Here is an 18,945-nt window from a genome sequence, read left to right on the forward strand (position 1 = left end):
CTTAGCGTTAAGTTCTGCCAGGAAGACTCAATCAGCGCGTCATGTATTAACTCACTTCTAACCAATCATGTGTTAACACTCTCAGTATAAAAGAATGGTACTTACATTCGTCTGAGTTCGCAGATACTGACGGCGCCAATTACCTCCATCCTCCCCAACCACCTCCAAGATGGTCCTTTCCCTCCATCCTCCCCACCACCACCAGGATGGTCCCTTCTTTTACCTCCAGGGGGTCGGCTGCGCCCCTGCCTTCATCTTCAGGCGGGATTAGCAGATTCCGTTACCCTCGCATTGCTTGCTAAGGACGGGGCTACGCCAAAGACTTTATAAAATTATGCTTGCTGAGCTATTAATAAATTTACACTTGTTATATCATTTTATCTCCCGAGTCTTTCTGGTAGAACTAAACTAAACTGAAAGTAATTGTGACATGAGGCTGCTTCCCCAAAATCTGGATTGTTTTTATGTCAAATTACATCTTATGTATTTTCTCAGCATTGATGCTGGTGGGAAAATATTAGATCATTTTTGCTCTGCAAGGCTTTCATGCTTGAAGAATCATTCAGCCATGGCCTGGTGCACTGAGGCTTTAGTATCTGTGAACATCTTTAGCCTCCTTCCCTTCTGCCAATGAGCTCTAATATCCAGCTGATCAACCTTGTTTACTTCCTCTTGACTCAAGCGAAAGGTCTTCAGGGAATTGGGAATTGTCATACTGCCCTTGTTATAAGATGCCTGACATTGTTGGATTTTTCCAACGCAATATTTCATATGCACTCTTCTCCACATTTTGAGACATTGAAGTACCAGAGACACCATGGATTTCAAATGGAGATATTATTTATGCATTCTGACTATCACTGATAGTTCCCAAACAGTGTCTAAAGGAAGTGATTACAGTGAATCATCTGCTTGAAGACAAGAAGAGAGGTAACCACCATAAATATTTAAGGAACACTTTACTGGATTGTATCAATTGAGAGTAAGCTTTAAATATATATATATATATTTAGTATTAATTTACTATCGTTGCCCAGAGTTTAAAGCAAGTCTTAGATAGCATACTACATTTATCCAGGCATTACTGTGCTGTTGTCTTATTCCCTAGAAAGTGTTTAACCAAGAGGAAATAATTTGTCTTCCAGCTGAACAAGCTGCAAGATAATTCAGGTTTTGTTTTCCTCCTCTGTTTTGTAGTACTGTTTTAAGAGTGCAGGAGGGAGGCAGGGAGATTATAGGCCAGACAAAGAGCTCCTTTTCTGGCACGGAATGCAACATGCCAGAAGATGCTCTCTTGAAGAGTGCACAGATATTTTTTTCTTCTCCCCATAGCAATTTTCTGGCTGTCTTAATAAATAGTAGCAATATGATTTTTGTGAAAGTACAAGCACTTAAAATCAGCATGGCTCATTGCAGTTGGGGGATGGGGAGGGTTGGGAGTGCATATACCATTTTTTGAACAAAAACGGTTAGGAAACTAGGGCAAAAATGAAGAATTCACTATTATTTGGAGAGTGTGGTGTGTGGCAGAAATGAATGCCAAACCCAGCAGTATGCATCTTGCCTCGAGAGAGGCAGCCGGAGATGTTCAATAGCACATGCATAATTGCTAATTAATCCTTCAGGTACTGCGGACAGTGTTTGCCAGACTGTTAATGGAAGAGGGGTGGAGTGGCAGTGCACTTGTCCTGAATCCCATTCAAGTGAGACCAGTGTTTTTCTTGTCCACTATGAGAGGAGGTCAAATCTACCTAGGGTTCACATAGCTAAGATGATTACATGTGATTTTTTTTGTACTTTTTAACAAATATAGCTGGGTTTCTTTTACCCTCTAATAACACAGTAAATAATCCATAAATATAAACTATATTAGGTATTAACAATAAATGTGTTCAAAGTATGGTCTACCAACAACATCTGTTAACTAGTGACAATTTTGACTTATTTGGTTTGATAAATTTTGTTTTGTTAAAGCATTTACATGAAATCATCCCTAATAAAGTCGTAAAGCTCTTTGTAGTGGTGGGAGGATGATATTCTGGTTAGCTGTTCAGCATTACACTAGTTTCGTGTTCATATTGCTAACTTGTTGTCTTTGAATGTTTATTATTGCCTTGCCTCATAGACTTCTATTATACAGTAACTCCAATAAAACAAGATTTGAGACATGGGTAAAAAACAATCCTGGATTTTTTTCTCACGTGACATCTGTTGTGATGTTGGACTCTGGTTCAAACCCCACAAAGGGGTTTGCTGGTTCAAACCCCACAAAGTGCAATTTGTTTTATAAAACACTGGGACCAAAAGATTTTCATGATGTTAAATTATTTGAACAATTCTTGAATGTCTGCAGTCTTCTGCCAGTATGAACAGAACGCACAGTGTGTCTGAATTGAATTAACAGCGTAAAATAAACAACAAATGACAAAAATATTTAAGTGTTCACACTGGTTGCTGGTATTTTATGTATAGTGTATAGTGTATCAGAGCTTGTTTGTAAAGTGAAGGATACATGCCGGGTGATGGTGTGTGTGGAAATGGACTCCTGCCAAACGTCAGCCACAGAGGATGTCATTAACAGCGGGAGAAGATTAAATGCTCGTTTTGAAATACAGATGTTATGGATAATTACCTTTGGGTATAATTGGACCTAATGTGAGAGCACATATCCAGAGAGCTCTCTCACGCTCATCTGTTCCCTGCTATGGCTGAAATCACACCGCTAAACAACTTATGGACTCATAAGAGGGATAAAATAAGTGTCTTGGTAATAGGTAGGTAATAAGTATGGTGTAGGGGAATTACAGTTAGACCACACAAAGAGGCCAACATGCTCAGTGAAGACCAGGGGCCTGATGAATAAACGTTGCGGGAAATTGCAATTTTCCACACAAATATCGGGATTTATAAAAAATCAACTAGGCGTAAATATGTGCGCACCGTATGGACTCTCCATGTTTAAGCACTCTTTTACTGGAGTGAGAGAAGTAATGAAGTAAACAGAATGATTTAAACTCTGGTTTACATCTGATATACACATTTAGATTAAATATGCCACTCTCATAGTAGTTAAGCACTGAAATTTCATGAAATCATTATCCATAGGTTACAATTTTTAAAAATAAATTTAAATAGAAATATTTGTAGTGGATGCGCTGCTTTGAAACACTTCCTGTGGCGTGCTGTGTTTTAACTACAGTGAGGATTGCTTGGTGCATGATAATTCCGCTTTAAATTGTGTTCTAAATATCTCATGTACTGAGAAGATATTTTCGTGCGAAAAATGATCAATGATGCGCATTTGACTCTCTTTAAGCAGATGGCTTAGAAACATAGACGGCATAATGGCAGACACCGAAGGACTCGCTCGGTGATCGAAAGGTCCATTGGCCTGTTTGAATGAGTCTGATGACACAGTACTGTACAACCTCTGCACGCAGGTGCTGTTGGTGTTGTGTCGTGCACAGACAATAGCCTAATTATAACCCCTTTGTGGTCTTCCCAATATTTTGAAAATACTGTTGCATTTGAAGGATAGAATTTGAAGGAAACAGTAAGATATGCAAGTTTTACTTTTAAAATGTTTTATGGGTGATGTGCTGTGTAGAAAATTAGCTCCAAATAAATATTAATAATCAATCATAACTTGTTATAATTGATTATGAATATTTGGATCAGTTAATAGAATCAACTTAATTTAGTAAAATAAATATTACAATCAATCCACCTGTTCGTCCCGTGAACACTCAGTTTAATTGTTTATTAATTCTAAGAAATGTTCATTTCCGGGGGAGGGAAATGTCTTTCTTACTGTACAGTACTATACTTAAGAGCCTGTAGTCAAAATCTAAATCGCTTTGTTGCAAGCAGAGAATCAGAACCACAAGTTTTATTAACTAAATCACAAACATAACTAATCTAAACACACATACGTATTCATAGGTAAAATCGTAAGGGACAGAATGAAACCAGAAGCAGGAAATGGAACTATGGAAAAGATCCATTTAACTATGAAAAGAACCATCAGCTTATCATTTTCAGAGCACCTCATTAAGTGTATACTTGCATGGCCTTTGCAGTGAAGACATTTCGTGAAGTTCCTGAAGAAGGATTTTGATGGTTCCATGAGTCTCAATAAATGTTTTCGTTGTGAATGAAGAAATGTTGATGAACTTGAATGGTTTGTTTGACTCTGTTCTGGTTGAAGGTTTTCTCTCTCTCCATGAGCACATGGCTGAGCAGATGCACATGCAGATTGTGACCTTCCGGCCCTGGGCCAGAGAAGCCACACATTGCAACCAGGAGAAGGGAGGAAATCGGAAGAGTTGATGATTGTCCATTGAGTGATAAGTTGCAGTTTTCTTCTGAGTTGTAATGAAGAAATTACAGTCTGACTCTGTTGGGAGAGTGAAGGCGCCGGCAGGCCTTGACCACAGCCTGCTGGCGCCCGTTGGCCCCAGTGGGGGTCCCCACAGACATCAACCCGAAGAAGCAGCAGTAGAGGCCAGAAGAAGGAGAGGGTGGTCACTGTGAATTTGTCTCTAATAAAGCCTGGGAAAGGTCCCATCTCAGGGTTGGCTCGACCAATAACAAAGGGGGAATTTCTAAGCGGGAAATTCCTCTGTTGGGAGGATTTATGACCCTGTCTCAAGTGTGGTTAGACATAGGCCTTGCTGTTTGTGTTCATTTATACTCAGATAGATATAACAAACACACACTCACATTCTAAAGTGTGAGTCATTAAATTAGTATTAATTAGATAGGAGACACGATATAGGTGGGGTTACATTAACTAGTAGTTCTCTCATAAAATACATAGTGTCAAAGACATAATAGTATCAAAAGACACTACACAAGACAGTAAATCATTCATACAGTGTCCTGGGGTGCATGTTCATTTATAGATCAGTTTGTTCATAAATTAATGCAGGAAAGTCTGTTTTAAGGGCTGTGGGTCTTTTCTATGGCCTCTGCTTTTTCCACGTGACCACAATTTTAACAGCAATAAAACTTATCTGATTGTAGTCATGGTAACCAAGACCCTTGCCCTTGTTGGGGGGGATGGGACCATAGATCCCAGAGTGAGTTTTAAAGATTATTTGTTAAATATACCAAATAATTGTGTCTGATTTGTCTCAGTCGATAAAGCTGAGTCAGACAATTATTTATGACACTGCAAAAAGCCTATCTGTTTCCATTAAAAATATATAACATCCTTAAATATATGTTTACCTTATAGGAAAATTGCATACATTTAAATTGTTTAAAGTTATTAAATACTAATTAAACTAATTAAATACTATTTGGCCAGTGGAAAATATTGCGAATAACTCTTTTCTGAAAACTTTCTCTGAAATGTTATACAACTTGATTTATTTATTCTAAAACAAGGCAAGGATACTGAATGATTTTAAGCAATGTAATGTGACGGCACATAGTCCATAGCTTATATTTTCATAATGTCTTGTATCGTTAAACATGGTATCACATGGATGGGAATATGCATGGAAATGATATGCAGATGACTGTAACGATACAATCATGTCACGATTCTATACAAATCGCGATACTGATCTCACGATGCGATACTATTGCGATATTTTAAGCCAAAATAAAGAGTTTTTGTATTATTATTAAAATATTATTATTATTGTATTATTTTCAGAATCCATAAATATTCCTCCATTGCCTTATTGTACATTATATTTAACATTTTAAGCTATACAAGCTATTCAACATTATATATAGTAGTTTTATTTAGTGATGTCACTGAAACTCTGGCATTCGTTGGATCTCTTACACAGACAAGCACGGACAGACTCTTCCAGTGCTCGCTATGTCCTGCCTCTCCTACTATTAATGCACTATACTGTACATATGAGAATAAACCATCTAAAACGCTTTGAATAATCATACTACTAAAACTAAATGTGATATGATGATTTAAATGATGTTTGCACTTTCACTTTGAGGAGTGCCGTTCCAGCACTTCATGCTGAACAATGCAATAATCACAGCTCTAATCACAGGAAAGCATGTCAAAAACGTCCGTGTTTACTACAGTATGCATTGTAAAACATTGTTCATTGTAATATTGTAAAACTGTTCATCATATAAAGCCTTCGTCCCTATTCAGACGACTTGGATTTGGATTAAGGCCTTCAAGGCCTTGATATACTTCAAGCGAAATTGAAGAACGAACTTATATGACGTCATTTAGAAAAAAAATAGGCCAAAATCAAGTTTGTTTTGTGTTCATTTCTGGAGTTCGAAAACGGCTTGCCAAAGTGAATTTTCTGGAAAAGATTTCTGATTGTGGTTCGGTAGATTCAGATATTTCATCAAATTTTTTTTTGCTTAAAGGTCTGGGCTGTGTTTCCACCTCTTAATGCTATGTCATTCTTAAGTTATACCTTAAGTTGTACCTTAACGTTAATATGTGTTTCCCGAAACTTTCTTAGTTAAGTATACCTTCTGTTAGTCTTACGCTTGTAAGGTTGGTCTGGATCACTCTTATAGCTATACCTTATCACTCTTACAGCTTTACCTTATCACTGTTGACAGTTCACTCCCCTAGTGGCCACCACTGTACAAAAAGTTTCTTTACATTTCAGTCTATACGAATATAATTCTGAAGTTATAATACACCCAGTGTACAATTAGGCTAATTGATTTTTTTTAATGCAAAGAATAAAATTGTCATTACACTGATGGTTGTTAGCTTTTTAATTATATTACCCAAATGTACTACATCAGCTAGCAAACCATTATTTCAGGAAAGGCTTAGGAGTCTATTTAAAGGGAATGATTGTGGTGGGGAGTTTGGTTAAATGATGGCAGTGATACAGTGAATAGTTGTGCTAAATGAAAGACGGAACCGTCCGCAGAGCCGTTTATTGTATGTGCACTATTTCGTCCGTGAAAACTTTAGTCCCCTGGCTACAATGTCAGAACCTGCAATAATAAAAAAAAAGCCTGCCATGGCGGCAAATTCAGCAGCTTTTAGATCTTGTTGGTCAGACTTTGTCGAGACAAACTCAACAGAGCAACCCCCTCCGCCCCAAAATTCAGCTGCTGAGGGCTCTCCTCTTTCTGTCATTTTTCTTCGCCATTGTAGCTGTTGGTTATATGTTTTGCGTGTTGTGTTTTAATTGAGTAGCTCATCCAATAACAGATATTAGTGATTTGCACCAGTAATGTGATGCGGCTGCTGGGCAATCAACCCTGGTTGGGGAGTAAATGAAGACACTATGACAAATATATTATGGTAATATAAATGACCCTTTCAAAGGCCAGTGAATGCATCTGACAGTGTAGCAGGTTGAGGCATGATACGTTTGGGCATCAGGTTTGCGCATTATTCGCAGTGTGGCATCGTGAGAGGTAGGGTATCACCAAAGTGTGGGTTGCTTCACAAATCGAGTCCAGGCAGAGATCAAGTCACTGGTTTCTTTTTAATAATCAACTTAAACTCCAAAAAGATTTTAACCAAAAAACTCTTCCAGCTTCTCTTTGTGTGCACTATCAAACAAAAACAGCCAGTCTCTCTGTTCTCAGCTCATTACCAGCTTTTCTCCTTCACTCGCAACAGCTGTGTCCCCACAGTTGAGAAACCTGGTAACTGTAGTCCGGGACCAGGTGGCCATCTTGGTTTGTAGTCCCCATTGCTGCAATCACCTAGATGGCACATACCTTGCCTCTATAACATACCCTCTCACGATGCCACAGCAGATTATTTTTATGAGATCCCATGAGTCCTTATAAATACAATTTCAACTATTTCTGAAGTGCTTCTTTTACTAAGAACAACGCTTTCTAACTTAACTCAGTTACCCCTTTTCCACCAACAAGAACCGGGTGCTGGTTCAGAGCTAGAGCTATTGCCAGTTCGGAGTTGGTTCGACTGATGAGCTTACTAAGAACCGGTTTGCGTTTCCACCGGCCAGAGAGCCACAACAGAGCTATATCTTACGTCACTGCATACGTATCATGTTGCCCAGCAACGCTATGCGGCAGCGCCAAACACAAACACACCAGACTTGTTCGAGATGCATCGGCTTCTCGCAGAACGATCAGCACATGAAATCAAAGCACTGCGAAAGCGATCAAAAAGCACAAGGAGTCGTATGATCTCCAAACACTCCCGCAGCTCTGATCGGTCCACGCTGCTCCGATGCATCTCGAACAAGGCATCAACAATAATAGACATTGCGTTACTATGGATGCTCATGGGTTTGCGAAAATAAATCGGCATCCAAACACGGCGAATCCAACGCGTTCGTGCAGCTCGCCGTAACTTACATAGACGGATATTATAATCGAGCTGCTATTAGCACGACTAGCTGCTATTTAAAAATGGCGGTCACAAGTTTCTCTTCAGTCTTGTTGGCCACGGTAACCCCGCCCCCAGCCTCTGACGCAAGCGGTTCTTTCTTGGCTCCGTTCTAGACCCTGCAATGATTTGGTGCTACTTAAGAACCAGTTTTACTGGTTCGGAGCTGGTGCTTTGGCGGTGGAAAACCAAAGAACCGATTTGAAACTAGGCTCTGGCTCCGAACCAGCACCAGCTCTGCCTTGGTGGAAAAGGGGTAAGTGAAACTTAACTTAGCTCATGGGTCAGATCCTCAGTCCCCTCTCAGATACCAAATACAGACATTACCTATAACATAAATACCAGAATAAATACACTTGTTTTAAGAAAACTATGATTCTGCCATTTTGAAAAACTATAATAGCAGAGAGGGACAAAAAGCACTAGCCTACAGGCCCGTACACACCGGGACGAATATCGGCGCGCGTTATTCGCCAGCGCTTTTCAGCGCGTTTTTTGTGTTCACACCCAAGCGTTTTTCGCTGACGATGAGCCGAGTGAACATGCAAATTCATTCCCTGACATTAGATGGCGCTTAATGTAAAACAGAAATACAATTCCACTCCATAACAGTCTATACTCTGCAATACCACTCCATAACAGTTCTCTTTTAACAAGATTTTTGTAGTCGCTGTCGCGTTTGTCATATAGTTCTTTATTCCGACACCAACGAGACCAGCAGCTCTACATTCATCTTGCCTTGCATCTTCCTCGTCATTTCTTCCCGGCAGTGTCTGTCTATGGGCAGTGTAGATGCTACTTGGCGTATATCTTCTTCGCTGTTACGTATGTGTGCTCGGCAAGACCATTTTGTGTTTGAGCGCCCCCAAGTTGTGTTTTACTGTAACTTCAGAAGCTCCAGACACGTGAGCAAAGCGCCAATCTCATTGGTCGGATAGTTTTTGACGCAGCGCGTCAAACCAAAAAAACGAACCCGAGGCGTTTAAAAAAAAATTACGCTTTTACGCGTGCCGTTTTTCGCGTCGGTGTGCACACTCACATTGGCGCCCTTTGTTTAGTCACGAGGCGTTAAACGTCGGCGAATATCGCGCGCGAAATTCGTCCCGGTGTGTACGGGCCTTACCTCAATGTATTTCCACAACGCGTTTTCGTTCAGAGCCAGCGTCACGTGACTGAAACCAGCCGTCACTGCCCCAGCAAATTTGAAAGGCTGCACCGCACTGTACTTCATAATGCACACTTATGCCGAGCCACAGGAGAAGGAATCCTCGTCGCCAAAAAAGCGAAATAAACGAACCTCATCACCCGAAAGAAAACTCGATGAAGTGCTATTGGAAGACATGTTGTCATAGCTTCTTGGTACATAACGGCTACCATAGTTGCAACACGCATTTAGAAAAGTGAGGCACTAGAGAGCACTATTCATTTGAATGCAAAATACAATTTCACCGCTAGATGGGAGAAATTCCTACACAGTGTACCTTTAAACAATGCATGTACCAAATTAAGATTTTAAGAGAGAGGTAATCAGGAGTTAGTCTAGAAGGCATGTTACATTTGGATTGGTATTTGGATTGTGTTGCACAATTATTTTAGTGGAAGTATCATGTCTTTGTTCAGATTAAGTTTTTGTGTGCCTTGTAAAAACATCACACATTATAATTAAAATAAAATTGATAATTACAATAATTGATGACGTTTCTCTTTTAAACCGTTTTCTGCCAAGTGCCAACATGATCTTGTGAGTATTGCATTTTATGTTTTTAATGTAAAGTGTTTATACCACACATTTGCTTACCTTAGCATAGACACTGAAACTGACAGTATTGACGTAATGACAGAATCTAAAATGTAAATAATTTACATACAAATTTTTAGAGATAACTTAAGCCATGGTATTTCAATATGAATGCAAATCAGATTATAACCCAGAAGATATTTCTACCTCCAGAAGGTACCTTTCTACCTTCTAACTGGCTTTTATACTGTAAATATAATATTTATATACAGTGAGTAACACTGTCGCCTCACAGCAAGAAGGTCCCTGATTCGAGCCCCGGCTGAGCCAGGAGTCCTTTGTGTGTGGAGTTTGCATGTTCTCCCCGTGTCATTGGGGTTTTATCCGGGTGCTCCGGTTTCCCCCATAGTCCGGGTGCGTTTCCCGTACAACGACATAACTCGTTGCTTAAAGGAGAACTCCGGTGAATTTTTAAGTTAATCTTGATCGTTTTACCTTTGTGAGTACTGTCTATAGAAAAAAAATCGAACCGGATTGGTGCTTGCAACGCGGAGCTGTTACAGTTAATGCCCAGAGCTCCCATTCAGCTAAAACGGCAGTTCTGGGGGCATAAACCTAAAGAGTGTCTTTGTGCCTCTTAACAGACACAAAATGCAATTAAAATGTCTGTCCAACATGAACAGGGCCCTTACATGACAACAAGATGTGTTTACAACTGAGTTCCCACGGGACTTCAGCGCGAGACTACTGCTAGCCGTCTAAAACACTATTTAGGTGAGTTTAAACAATGGCTAAGTTGCTAAACGCATCTTGTTGTCATGTAAGGGCCCTGTTCATGTTGGACAGACATTTTAATTGTATTTTGTGTCTGTTAAGAGGCACAAAGACACTCTTTAGGTTTATGCCCCCAGAACTGCCGTTTTAGCTGAATGGGAGCTCTGGGCATTAACTGTAACAGCTCCGCGTTGCAAGCACCGATCCGGTTCGTTTTTTTTTTTCTATAGACAGTACTCACAAAGGTTTAACGATCAAGATTAACTTAAAAATTCACCGGAGTTCTCCTTTAACGTACGATAGTACGATGCATCGTTGAAGAAATGAACTAGCTAGTCATGACTGTTTCCCGAAACCATATTGTTGCAAATTGGTCGTTCAACCACGCTGGTTAATGATGTCACGTAGGTGGTGGAGTAGATGTTTTGCTATACATTACTGACATGGCATCTGAGGACTATTTCTAATTTTGCTTTGTTTCCAGATTCAATCATAGGCTCGTTCTCACGTACTACAGCTTGTATGCACATGCACGCTCTTCAAAAATTATGCTTAAAATCTCTTGACAAACTAAAAGGTGTAAATGACATTTTTATATTCTAAATAAAAGATATAGATTGTACTGAATGTCAGCTTGCTTATTTGGCTCAAGATAAAGATTTATTGAGTCCACATGTCATGCAAACAAGAAACTATGCTTCTAACCACAGGTCAAGAGCTGTCGTTCCAACCACACAACTTTGTGATGCTGTTTGCGAATGACGGGATTAACTTTACAAGGGTAGATGGAGTAATGTAATTTTACCACAGGACATCTGTAATATTAATGGCCAATTCGCACGGGATAAGATATCTCAGTAAAACTAACAGAAGTTAGGGGTAACTCGTAATGATTACTGAGATGGCACATTCGGATGGAACTAAAATCACAGAGAGGCTCTAGTAATTATTACTTTACCCCACCTCTCCATGTTAAACTAGTCCCGTCCTAATAGGGCCATAGGTGGCTAACGATGCTTTTGAGAAATGCACCCCAGGTTAGGTGGATTGGATATGCCAAAATTGTAGGAGTATGCGTGAGTGTGAATGTGTCCCAGCACTCTCACTACTGGGTTGTGGCAGCAAGGGCATCCGGCATAGCACCTGTGCCAAATCAAGATGTGTGTGAAGCGGTTCTTGCAAATGAGCAGGAATAATGTTAGGATAATGATGATGATGAGTCTTTAAATTTGTAAATGGTTAAACTGACACACAACAGTTACAACCCATCCCATGTTATACAACCATAAACTATGTTTCCATCCATCTATTTTTTTATATGCATTTTGGGATATTGCATAAAAAAAAACGCTGGATGAAAATGCCAAGATGTGCATAAATTCTAAAAATGAGCATAAAAAACATATGCACTCAACTGAGTTGGATATATTTTTTTATCCGACAAGTAAATGTGCATGAACTATGATGGAAACACATTTACAGAATATATTTCTTGATGTGCTTCAAAAAAGAAATGTGACTTTGCGATGGGATGGCATAACTGGACCAATCAGCGGACTGATCTCGTTGCACAGCATTTGAAAAGCTGGTTTCATCATTCTAAAAGGCCTAAGCAAAGTCTGTCATCAAAGTTTTTCATTATAATTACCTCCCAGAACTGTCTTAGACGACTGTATTCCCAAACAGCAGGCATCCGCCTCAGAAAGCAAGTTAACATGACCGTGTTCATTGTGTTTCGTAAAAGTTTAAATTATTCTTTTATATAACAATGTATACGTTGTAATTACTAGTGATGTTAGCTGTGACACCAAAGCTCCAAAGGTGTGTCAAAATAATGAAACAATTTTCAGTGAAGCGTCATATCGATGCTTGATTCATTCTATCAAAATCACGTGACCAATGACGTCCGAAGCTTCGTTTCACACACACCCATGTGATCTGATAAAAAAATGGCGACACAATATATTGATTAATTCCTTTATTCATCTATCCATTCATTCATTCATTCATTTTTGCTTCTAAGATTAATGCATTGGTCGGTTATGAAACATTTCGCGACACAGTGCTTTCCCTCACTTTCACCAGCAGAGGTCCTCGTCGAGCTCTGATTTGAAAAGCTTTGAGTAATACGCTGATTTCACGCAGCCGTTATTTTGAAATCGAAAGTGAGGCTCCGGTGGGAAGAAAACCGGAAGTGTCGCCTTTAATCACCGGAGAGTCGTGAATGCGATGGCGTATTGTTGTGTTTAATGTATAAAATGAGTTATTCTAAAACTGTACATACATTTCTTTCATACTTTAGACTATATAAAGTGAAATTCATTTATAAATAAAATATTTTTTTTCATATATAATTCAGAAAGTAAAAAAAGAAGCAGGAATGAACTATATACATATCCTATATTGGATATTAACATCCAATAGTGTAAATCGTGGCAGCAGCTTCAGGTTGGTAGTCCAAGGCATTGTTGTTTATCTTTACTTCCGGGGTTCTTCCCACCGGAGCCTCTCTTTCGATTTCAAAATGGCGGCTGCGTGAAATCAGCGTATGAATCTTTTACTGAAACAATTGTGTTGAAAGCTTCGCTGGTTCAGAAAGCTTCACTTCGCCATCACTTGTAATTACCTTATATGCCAATGAAAACAGAATAACAATGAAAAGGGACATTACACATTGATCAGAGTTAAATTGTAGTATTCTCAGTGCATTTTAGCAAATAATTCTTGTGTAAATCATTACAGAATATTAGCATAAGCATGATGGATTTTAGTGTATATTGAAATTATATTGTTACGGGTGTGTGCAGGCAGGCAGATGAAGACACAGAAGATTAAGGTTCCAACACAAAGTTTACTTATAATCCAAACAGGTAGCTATCCAAACAGGTAGCATAAATACACGCACATAGGTATAAATGTGACTGGACACGGAATAAAGGTGAAGGAGGAACTTATAGTGAATACAAACGAGGTAATTAACGATATAAAGCTGATACACATGAACTCATAATGACAGAAACCATGATGAACAAGGAGTGGCAGGAAAATTAACAAAGGGACACAGAAACTAGTGAATGCATACTAAAAGTCCATGGTCACATATATAGCCTATTTTTTAAATAAAGGATGGAATCAGCAATATGATGATTGTCAAAAATGATGATTGTCACAACTAAAGCTTTGCTTTGGTTTTTAAAAAGAATAAAAAAAGTAAAAAATAAATAAAAAAACTCTTTCCAGAAAGCACAATACCATGTTTCATTCATTTGTTGATCTCTAAAGGACAGATCTCGAATAGATCTCAGCCTATTTTGAATAGGCAAATTTATACAACAAAAAGGCAGTGATGTATAATATTTTTGTTTGGTAATATATGTGCTCAATCACCAATCCACTTTGGAGTTTTTAGTATTAATGTCTAGTCAAGTCGCGTCGCCTCTATTTATATAGCACTTTTATATAATACAGATTGTTTCAAAGCAGCTTTACAGTGATAAATAGGAAAATAATGATTTGAGGATGCAAAGAGAATTCAATTCTGTTGTAAATAAGTCTAAAAAGACAGTCATCAGTCTAAAGTAAACAGTCCTTAGTTAAAATCAGTTTAGTGTTGATTCAGTTTGGTTCAATAACTGCATAAAGTTCAAGCAGCTGTGGAGAAAACAGTGATGTCATCATCACCAGCTCAGGGGTGCGTTTCCCGAAAGCATCGTTAGCCAACTATGGTCGCAAGTTCCCTCGTTGCCAATAGAGTTCAATGGACATTGCGATGAACTTGCGACCATAGTTGGCCAACGATGCTTTCGGGAAACGCACCCCAGTTCAGTTCTCATCCAATAGTGTCTGTGTATTCAAGTCAATAATATTGCCTCTAGGATAAAAATAAATAAAATCAAAAATACAATAAACACATTAGACCAAGTCTGTATTAAATTTAGTTTATTTTTGCATCATTCTCTGGATTAAATAAAATAAATAAAATATAAGTATGGCATGAACTGAACGTAAGCTTATAAAACAGTCATAACTTAAAGCGACACTATGTAACTTTTCAACCTTCATAATATATTTCCAAGATCCTTGTGATGGTACATCGACTTACAATAGGTTGAACGACACGTCTGCCATAGCCTGACAGGGTCTGTATCGCTTTTACTGGCACTATGTAACTTCGGGGTTCGGGTAGTAACCAGAGCACAAAAAGAACTACAAAATTCGACTGCTTTACGGCATACGTCACTTCCCCCACCACTTCGTCAAATTTGGACGTGAGAGGCCAACCAGCGTTTGTTTTCGGCTTTCGTGCGTATGTTTTTGTCATGGGGGTTGTTTACACCTGGCCACTTTATGCGTTTTCTCAGATCGGATAGCTATCCGATCGTGAAAAGTCCAGGTTTAAATGCCCTCCGAAACGCATTTGAGACGGATTTGAATCCGATCCCTCAAACTACTTCAGGAGGAGATCTGCGACGCATTTCAGACGAAACTGGACAAGTGTAAATGCATATGGTTGTTGAAACCACATATGTAAATTGTACTCCTCCGAAAAATGCAAAAAATAAAATAAAATAAAAAAGTGTGAGAGCGTGTTATAGGTTATATGTTATATCCAGATATGACGACGCGCTGGAACCTATTTTTTTACAGTCAATGGCTGGAACACGCATCACCGCAGATGAGCAACTGCATCAAGCCAACGTGCAAACTATCGCAAATCAAAGTGAAAGTAAGTCGCAGACGCTTAACACACAATCTTCATCATTAAAAGTAAAGAAACGAAATTATCTTACCAGGCTTACTGCTCTCTCTTATTGCGGTGACGTGCACTCCATTAAATCTGCATATAGCGCGAGAATTGAAGATCGAATTTAAATCCGTTTCGCAAAAATACATTTATGTGACCAGGTGTAAATGGAATCGTTTTGATAAATCAGATAGCTATGCCTCACGAATTAGTTTGCCAGCTGAACTCAGGTGTTGTGAGGTGTATTTATCACGTAGTCCTGAGGGATATCAGACGACGCTGTTGACGTTGATTCCTGCGATTATCATGAGAACAGCTTTCAATATCTCACATAATTATCAGGACATAAATAAGCCTAACGTAGAGGTTGTATAGTGTAAACGAGCACAATTTGCAAACTATTATGATAAATTGCAATAATCATGTCTAATGACATCATAACGGCCAATGTTATGAAATAATGCGACGTACATTTAACTTAATTGATGTTATCTGGCATTTTGTAATGTTTACATTCCAATAAAAACAACACAAATTAAATTATACAGTAGGCCTAGACTATAGACTATTTACTTGTGATTTAGCTGCAATCATGTAAAAACGTTATAATATAGGCTAATATATTTACGACAGTGCAAGTATTCCACAGCGACTCTAGGGGTCGCTGTTTGACAAAAACACAATTTCTACTTAGTGTGGCTTTAATATTTTTCAAATAAAACCATATTGTATCGGATCAGTAACTTTTCATTAATGGGTGAATGTACGTCATTTTCAAAAGTTTTAAATGTTATTGTGTTTTTACCATGCTGTTACTACTGTACATTTACCCCCTTTTTACAGGGGCACGGGAAGTAGGGGTAGGTAACTATACAGAATTATAAATGCGACTTAAATTTTTGTTAATTTACATTTATTCACTTTTAGAATTTAGTAATTTATTTGTAATAAAAGCTTTGAATGCAAATTGTAATTGGGCAATAAACCTATGTTAGTTTCTTGAAACGGGATTAGCCTATCCTAATTCTTCCTCTTGAAACTTAATTAATGCACACACATGATGCTGGCAAGCAGTATCAGACATGAACTGTACACGATGTAAACTAAATTAACTATAACAAACAACATAAACATTCACAACATAATGAATTAATTTGTCTGCTCTAATATGATTGTTGTGCTTTGTGGAGTTTTGACGTGTTTTATAGATTCTTAATCAATATCTTATATCTTATATTTATATCTTCTTAATCAAATGTGTGAGTTTTTGTTGTTGTTGTGATTTTAGTGAAGTGAAAACACACCAAATTGCAACTAGTGTGTTCAGATTTGGATACTGTGCACTCAAAATCTGTGAAACTTTCATTGCTTGAAAGATCTCAGATGCTCTAAACCTCTGCACATAAGTGCACAATCAATATGGCCAAACAACTGCAGTCTGAACAGAAAAAAAAAACCTTTCATGTACGTAGGTTGGAGAAAAAGAACATTAAAAATTACAAATATGATTTTAAAATTGTATTGCTTGCCGAAAATGTAATTTAATTAACCCCAATATTGAACAATGCATTTGCAGAAGTTTGTGAACAATGGGGAATCTAACTCTTTTTGTGGAAATCTTTCTGCGGCTGCAGATTGTATGTGGACTGGGTCATGGTGACACAAAAAGAGCCGACCACAAAAAGAGTCGAACAGTTTCCAGTCGACTGAAATAAAGATGTGCATAAAATGCCAGCATACTTTGGTTTCATTTGGTATCTAAAATGATTACATCTATCATTTAATTAGACTTAAAATGCCATTGAAAGCATTCTTGTTCCATCCTCTCTTAAAGCACACACTCTTGTGTTTGGTTGTGTAGATTTGGAAACCCGTGGAGCATGTGTGCATGTGACTCAGTGAAGGGAGTGTGTGCTTCTCCTAAGACATGCCTCTAATGAAGCTTCTTTAATTACATTTTAATGTACCTGAGCACAGCAGCTGTGCCTCTCCTCACCCACAATACCACTGTTAGTGCATCTCACACACACACACACACACACACACACACACACACACATTGTCCTCACTACTCGGTTGTCATAATATTTCACTATATAAGTGAGAAAATGAAGGGGTGAATATCTTTAAAGTCCAGGAAGAACAGATGGGGCATAAAAAAAAAGTAAACAAAGTAAACAATCAAAATATAGTAATTTAAACACTGCCAATGTTGTTTAAGTGAAACACTCCTGAATAATTAACAGTTACTAAAGATTGTACTTTGAAAAAAATAAAATAATAATAATTGATATTTGACAGCATTTTATACATTTATAATTTTTATTTATTTATTTGTTTGATTGATTGTTCGAAACGCTTAAGCAAATTTTATTACAAAAAACAAAACAAAAAACAATGCTGAACCATGAAAATGAACTGTACTTATTAAATTATATATATATATATATATTAGGGCTGGGAATCGATTAAAAAAATTTTACTAATTAATTGCACAATTTCTGTAATTAATTGCAATTAATTGCGCTTCCCCCAAGCTTGTAATCATCAATATTTAAACTTAGAATCACCTAATTAAACAACACAGGAAAAAAGGGAACAGAAAATAGCCCTATATTAAAATATTAAACATCAATGTGCTGGAACAATGTTTTCATATTTTCAACAAAAGATTTCATATTTAGTTTAATTTGATAGCAGATTTAATTGTTTATTGTCTGTAATTCTTTAATGTCATTCATGGCTTTAATATTCCTATTCACTTTATTTATGGTTTAGAGCTCCACCTAGTGGCGAGTTTGACGTTGCTTTAATTCTGTAATTTTCCGGAATCAGTAGCTAGTGAGTGCTCTATGCAGCAGCTAAAGATGGCTCTCTTTAATCGCCATATATATCGGTAATCTTTAACCTTGCAACAGCATCGCTTGTAAGTATTTATAGTTTTACATTGATGTTCATAATACTTGCATATAAATGTGAACTGTTATATGTAAAGATAGTTATTAATAATTTTCTATCAGGCTATTGCATTAGCCACATTGTGCTTTAGCTTCATATCTCAGAATACTATATTAATGTGGATGTTGGTATGATGCTGTAATTATTGTTAATTCCAGGACTTTATTATTGAAATATGTTTATTTGTTTATTTGTAGTTTCACTCCATACCCAAGAACATTAAACCTGTGGGCAAACGAACTTCTTGTCTTCAGAGTCGTGTGAGGGAAGGGAGTTTATCTGACTGTCAAACGTTTAAACCATGTTGAGGACAGTATAGTGAAAAAGCGGCTGCAAGAAAATTTACAGCTGTAGATTGTGAAGATTCAAGTAGATTGAACCAGTATTGTGTGCGCAATG

The 18,945-nt window shown here is 37.9% G+C and overlaps 1 protein-coding gene and 1 long non-coding RNA gene across 2 annotated transcripts in view; both read left to right on the top strand.

Moving 5' to 3' along the window:
• il1rapl2 (interleukin 1 receptor accessory protein-like 2) overlaps positions 1-18,945 on the top strand; it is a 554,898-nt gene that overhangs the window by 108,770 nt on the left and 427,183 nt on the right. The window lies entirely within an intron of this gene.
• The window catches only part of LOC309505178, a 130,972-nt gene that overhangs the window by 1,103 nt on the left and 110,924 nt on the right, over positions 1-18,945 (top strand). The window lies entirely within an intron of this gene.

Source organism: Leuciscus leuciscus (assembly GCF_965113295.1).
Source record: "Leuciscus leuciscus genome assembly, chromosome: 8".
Classification (NCBI taxonomy): domain Eukaryota; kingdom Metazoa; phylum Chordata; class Actinopteri; order Cypriniformes; family Leuciscidae; genus Leuciscus; species Leuciscus leuciscus.